Here is a 6893-nt window from a genome sequence, read left to right as displayed (position 1 = left end):
GCCACATAGTCATTGTGATTAATTTTACCCTACGGTATCTTAACACTAACGGGTACATTCACCTAACCAGCTGTCTTCCAAACTAACTGCTGCAGGCCCTGGCAGATTCCACCTCTGTCCTGCCATTTCCGCTGCATCCTGGCTCCCGTTTTCTTCGTGTGATTGTGCTGACAGAGCAGGAGAGGCCTGGTGAAATGTGCAGAGCTGGGGCAAAGGGGACACAGCAACCCAATGGCTACCAGAAGAGCACCCTTCCTAGACCAGGAGGGAAAGGAGGAAGTAGGGCAGTAGGGGAAAAAAGCCAGGCAAGTGAGCCTCCCTCTTCAGGCAGATTTGTGTGCCTGAGGTAAGCTCTGAAAATGGTCTGCTACTCACTTGATCCAGAGCACCCCACCAAATCCTGCCAGGCAAGGGGTTCTAACCTTCGAGTCCACTTCAAGAACACTTGGGAGACGGCTCAAGCTATCGAGGGCGTGCATATCCGGAAAGCCACGAACTACTTAAAGGATGTGACCCCAGAAAGGCAGTGTGTTCCCTTCCGTCGTTACAACGGTGGAGTTGGCGGAGATGCTCAGGCCAAGCAATGGGGCTGGACACAGGGACGTTGGCCTAAAAAGAGTGCAGAGTTCCTACTCCACATGCTCAAAAATGCTGAGCGTAATGCTGAACTCAAAGGTCTTGCTGTGGATTCTCTGTTCTTTGAGCACATCCAGGTCAACAAGGCCCCCAAAATGCGCAGGCGTACCTATAGAGTTTATGGTCATATCAACCCCTACATGCGCTCCCCCGTCATACTGAGATGATCCTCACTGAGAAGGAGCAGATTGTTCCAAAGCCAGAAGAGGAAGTTGCTCAGAAGAAAAAGATCTCTCAAAAGAAGCGGAAGAAGCAAAAACGTATGGCTCGGGAGTAAATCTGACGTAACAGATGGACATAAATAAAAAAGAAAACTGAAAAAAAAATGGATGCCAATGTCACCATGCTTGGTGCAGTAGAAATGCAGGGGCGTGTGACTGAGAGACAGGCCCTTTTATGTCTCCCCTCAGAACTCCATTGCAAAGGTAAACACCTAGGAGCTGTAGCTCAGAATATCGATGTGCCTGGTAGCATCTGATCTGCATGAACACACAGTACAAACAAGATGTATCTGGGAGTGTTTCGTTACCACTCCAGTAAATAAAAACCAGGCCCTTTTATCACTTTAAGTGGCTCATTTTTCATCCAGAGGTGTCTGGAATTCAAACAGGGCAATAAACTCCAGCTACTCATCTTTGCCCTGTCAAATGTATACAGGCCGGCTACCACCAAGGCTCGTGTGCTACAGGGGCCAGATGGAGATCAGTCTCTACCCAGTGGAGAGGGAAGTGTGGGTCAGCCCCGCCCTCCCCTTGCAGGGGAGGAGGGGCTGAAGGGAATTCATTAACCTGGAGGGCACACTCCCATTCTGTGGCAACATCTTTCAAGAAGACAGGGAGGGAAATTTCCTCCTTGCATTCCCCTCCCGCTGATTGCTGCCTGGCCTGCCAGTGTGACTTTGCTACAGAGTCCATGACAAGCACAGGGAGGTAAGGAGCCTTGTTTTCAGCTGTCAGTGAGAAGCGGGGTCAGTAAGCAGAGACTAAACCTGATCAGTTTCCAATACCCGTGGCCAAGGTCGCTGCCCCAGCTTTGCCGGCTTTTCAGAAACAATGTACCCCTAAAGGCAATGAGAATCCTTTCCACTGACATCTATGTGATGTGTGGGGCAGCTGACTTTTTAGACTGAGCTGCAAGAGGTGGGAACCCCAGAACGACCCACCCCCTTCTCTGCCAATCCCCCAGTGAGACGTTTTCCATGTTTCTTGGAGACTAAAGTCTGCTGTGGTCCAGAGATGGGAACCCAAGAAATGAATTTAAAGCTGCTAATTTGGGGATGTGTTTAAATCCTCAAGATAAAAGGAGAAGGGTAGTAACACAATACTTAATAATGACATAAATAATTAGTCAGAAGGCTGGCTTGCTAAATTAGTGCCACCTCAGATTGGATTTTGTTGGCTGTTTCTCAAGTAGGATCAGGCTAACATTGCATGGGGAAGCTTCAGGGAAACCTCGGGTACTGCAGGAAGTGCTGCTTGTAAATCAGTAGGTTGTGTTCTTTGCTCTGAATTGGAGTTAGGGATGTGCTAAGCTGTCGGAGGTGCCATCTTTCAGATACAAAGCAAACTTGACGTCCTTATTTCTTGAGAGCATTGACTGTGACATGGTACCTCACACAATGTGTTTGCCTCTCTCATACCACTGTCCTTGTTTCTTAATCACATCTGAATTTCTTTGTAAAGATAGAATTTTAATTTCTCTATCCTCCTTTGAGCTTCTGATTGCTCTTTTATAACTAAACAAGGTGACGTTTTAACTGAAAATTAGTGATGACATATTTTGTACCTTGTACTGTAACCCAGAAACCTTTAAACATGAAGATTTAACCCCACAAAAACTCTAATGGTGCTTTTCAGAAAGGTCGGGGCATTTAAGTGGCACTGTGGTCCAATGGGTAAGGCACCAGACTGGGACTTACAAGACCTAGATTCTATTCCTAGCTCTGCTACTGACCTACTGTGTAACCTTGAATAAGTCACTTCACCTCTATGTGCCTCTGTTTTCCCTCCAACATTTATCGGTCCTGTTTAGACTGTAAGCGATTTGAGGCCTGGTCTACACTACGAGTTTAGGTCGAATTTAGCAGCATTAAATCGAATTAACCCTGCACCCGTCCACACAACGAAGCCATTTTTGTCGACATAAAGGGCTCTTAAAATCGATTTCTGTACTCCTCCCCGACGAGGGGAGTAGCGCTGAAATCGACATTGCCGGTTCGAATTAGGGTTAGTGTGGACGCAATTTGACGGTATTGGCCTCCGGGAGCTATCCCACAGTGCACCATTGTGACCGCTCTGGACAGCAATCTGAACTCGGATGCACTGGCCAGGTAGACAGGAAAAGCCCCGCGAACTTTTGAATTTCATTTCCTGTTTCCCCTGCGTGGAGAGCTGATCAGCACAGGTGACCATGCAGTCCCAGAATCGAAAAAGAGCTCCAGCATGGACCGTATGGAAGGTACTGGATCTGATCGCTGTATGGGGAGACGAATCCGTGCTATCAGACCTCCGTTCCAAAAGATGGAATGCCAAAACATTTAAAAAAATCTCCAAGGCCATGATGGACAGACTATAGGCTGAGCAAGTGCAGAATGGTGGTTCACTCTACTTCCCTGTAAGCCAACCGCCCTCCCCTCCCCCCTTTGATCTCTGCTTGCAGAGGCAATAAAGTCAGTGTTGTTTCAAATTCATGCATTCTTTATTACTTCATCACACAAATGGGGGGATAACTGCCAAGGAAGCCCGGGAGGGGTGGGGGAAGAGGGAAGCAACAGGAGGGGTTGTTGTACAGGCACCCCCTAGAATGGCATGCAGCTCATCATTTCTGCGGGATGCCTGGGGCTCTTACCCAGAGCGGCCGCTTGCATCTGGTTCTTTAGTAGGCTTGCCTGATATTCTAGGCAGCACTGAATCTCTATTAGACAAAACTTAAAGAAGAGAATGACCTGGGGAGTCATTCCCATTTTTGTCTAGGCGCCCCCGACTGACCTCACCGAGGCCGTCCAGGAGCACCCATGACAGCAGCAGACGGTACAGTATGACTGGTAACCACCTTTGCTAACTTGCAAAGGCAAGGAGCTGCAGCTGCTGCTATGTAGCACTGTAGTACCGCGTCTGTCAGCAGCATCCAGTAGACATACGGTGACAGTGAAAAAAGGCTGAACGGGCTCCATGGTTGTCGTGCTATGGCGTCTGCTCGGGCGATCCAGGGAAAAGGGCACAAAATGATAGTCTGCCGTTGCTTTCACGGAGGGGGGGTTGACTGACGACATTTACCCATAACCATCCGTGACAAATTTTTGGCCCCATCAGGCATTGGGAGCTCAACCCAGAATTCCAATGGGCAGTGGGGACTGCGGGAACTGTGGGATAGCTACCACAGTGCACCACTCCGAAAGTCTATGCTTGCCACGGTTCTATGGACGCACACCGCCGAATTAATGTGCTTAGTGTGGACGCGTGCACTCGACTTTATACAATCTGTTCCCAAAAATCGACTTCTGTAAAATCAGAGTAATTTCGTAGTGTAGACATACCCTGAGTCTCACACTACAAGAACATACAGTGCCTAACACAATGGAGTTGCTCAGTGCTACTGTAATATAAATAAAAATGGTGATCACCATGGTGTCCGGCCATACTCCAGTTGACATAAGGACACCTTAGCCTAGCTAATCCCCACCACACCGGCCCACACATGTGGTTGTGTAGTATTGTTATCTGCTACACAACAACTGCTAAGTTCCCCTCCTAGCTGCTGAACCCTCCTCTGACACCTGCATTCCTCAATAAACACTGCAGCGCGTTGTGACTAATCCCTGTCTGCACACACACGCCTAAGCTAAAAGAGAATGTCTTCACCTATCACTAGAAATCGGTCCTTTACCCTCTCTGCTGGTCAGTGACTAGAGGGCAACATTGCACTCCTTCATGTAAAGCCAGTATATACAAACTGCAGTAATTCTCTGGAGGTTGGTTAGAGCCCTAAAGTAGGTGGCACTGAAATAGAAGGGGGAGAAACACAAGGGCTAAAACTCAGACAGCACAAGATTTTAGTTATACAATAGACTCAAACTGATAGGCTCTGCTGTGTTTAGACAGTTGAATGCAGGGCCGCCCAGAGGATTCAGGGGGCCTGGGGCAAAGCAATTTTGGGGGCCCCTTCCATAAAAAAAAGTTGCAATACCATAGAATACTATATTCTCGTGGGGGCCCCTGTGGGGCCCGGGGCCTGGGGCAAATTGCCCCACTTGGACCCCTCCCCCCCCGCCCCGGGTGGCCCTGGTTGAATGTTAATGAGTAAGAATATATATTTTTAAGTGAATGATTTTTTTCTGATAACCTTTTCTCATGAATCCAAAAGCAAAGTGGAGAATGAGGGAGATAGCTGTATTATTTTGTATGAATACTATATGTACTTCAGTTTACCTGCTAGATATTATTCTGTCTGACTACACAGAGTTAAATCAAAGGAGGCTATTAGGATGAGCAAGCAGGAAACTACACAGTGACTAGAGATAAGAAACCACCAGGGAAAATGCCAAGGGTCTTTAAGAGAACATTGGGAAGCTGTTAACTGGGAAATGCCTACCTGACTGACTCCAGTCAGGTTAAGAGGCTTGTTTTACCATCCAGGGTGCTAAACAAAAGAACACTAAGCTGTTAAAAACCTTGGCCTCGAGAGGATGGAGAGGCGTTGAGTGTCCAGCACCTGCTTGTGGGAAGGCGTTGTGGGGAGACACACTGGGAGAGAGAGAAACTGCAACAACGCAATGTTTTTCTCCTAGAAGTCAGGATACCTGAGCTGAGTAGAACTTACCAAAACTCGCAAGAAAAGGATAAGGGTTAGGTAAGACCAAATCATATAGGCCTATTGTTGTTTTAACCCTTCTTTCTGGTTGCTATGTACCTTTGGATGAATAAATAATTCTCTGTTTTGTAGCAGCTGTTTTGGGTCCTTTTAAACAGCAACCGGTCACAGGCTGACAGAGGAAAGTTTCTTGCAGGTGCCAAATATAATTGGGTCTGTCATGTTAGCACTGTTGGAAACAAGTGGACTGCAACTAGAGAACCAGTCTAAGGGGTGTTGAACTGTGGGGCTTCACCCATCAGAAAGGTAAAGGAATCAAAGCTTATCAACTGAGGGGTGCACCTGAGAGAGATGGCCAAGCAGTCAAAAGTGCAGCTTGCCCTACACCTGTGATAGATGGATTGGTTTTTCTGGGCTTTAAAGGGAACTCTAACTTAAAGGTGAATTTAAAAGCACTTCATAAAGTACGAGCTGAACTCAGGCAGGTGGATCTCCTTACCAGTGCAGAATGCCTGTACCCTCGAAAGCCAGGAACTGATTGCAGCTTCCTGCTTTGTTAGGGGTCCTGCTGCCAGGGGGAAATGGAACCATGAGCTCAGCTCCCAGCATGTGAGTGAAGCCTGGGCTGATTCTCGAGTTGCTTTATTTGTGTTTTTAATTCCCAGGGTGGCAGACTGGTCCAGTTCACAAGTTATGGTGTTACCAGGCTTGTTAATCTATCTACTTTGAATAAAGCTCCAAAAGCCATTTAATTAATGCTTCCAGAGATAGAGAGAGCTGCTTGGAGATGTAATAGGTTTGGAAGGCACAACGGAGGTGCACAAACTGCCGCACAACTGCCTCATTGTTATAACAGTGGTGCCAGAAGGACTGCAAAAGAGGTGAGGGCCAAACAACCAAAATGGCCTATGTCTGAGTGGTGGAATGATGCCATGTGCCAGCTCACAACGCCACTCACTCAAGTTTGGCCTGTCTTCCCCTCTGTCATCCCAATAGGAAAGAGGCTGTGGTCAGGGGCCATGAGTGGGAGGGGCGGAGGCCCTGTCCTCCCCCTTTCTTGCACCCCTGCTGCATTAAGATTCACAAAAGTGGGGGTGCAATGGCCCTTTGGTCCCCTGTCTCTGGCGTCCATGTGGTCTAGGAACGTTATTGGGAATTACTGGCTCTTTCAGAGAAGCCTTATGTCCAGGATCACAGAATTCATTAAAGACAGAATGAGTAAGACTTACATCCCCGTAAGATAAGGACGTATCATTATATCCATTCCAGAGCTGGAGAAATTGAAGCACGCAAAGGTGAAGTGACTTTGCCCAAAGCCACAGCTCTTTAACTCAATGGAGCAAATTGACTTTAGTGGGATCACAATCAGAGTTTGGTTTATTGTTAGAAGAATTCCCCTTTATCTATTTATTAAACCAAAGTAATACCCAGCGCTGAGGTTCAAAAGA

At 47.4% G+C, this 6893-nt stretch overlaps 1 pseudogene; it reads left to right on the top strand.

Annotated features, from left to right (window-relative positions):
* Nucleotides 1–359: 359 nt before the first annotated feature.
* LOC135893820 (large ribosomal subunit protein uL22-like) lies at nucleotides 360–953 on the top strand (annotated as a pseudogene).
* The last annotated feature ends 5940 nt before the right edge of the window (nucleotides 954–6893 follow it).

This window comes from Emys orbicularis, chromosome 23 (assembly GCF_028017835.1).
Source record: "Emys orbicularis isolate rEmyOrb1 chromosome 23, rEmyOrb1.hap1, whole genome shotgun sequence".
NCBI lineage: Eukaryota > Metazoa > Chordata > Testudines > Emydidae > Emys > Emys orbicularis.
Note: the sequence above shows the minus strand (reverse complement) of the source record. Positions and strands in the feature narration are given on the sequence as shown.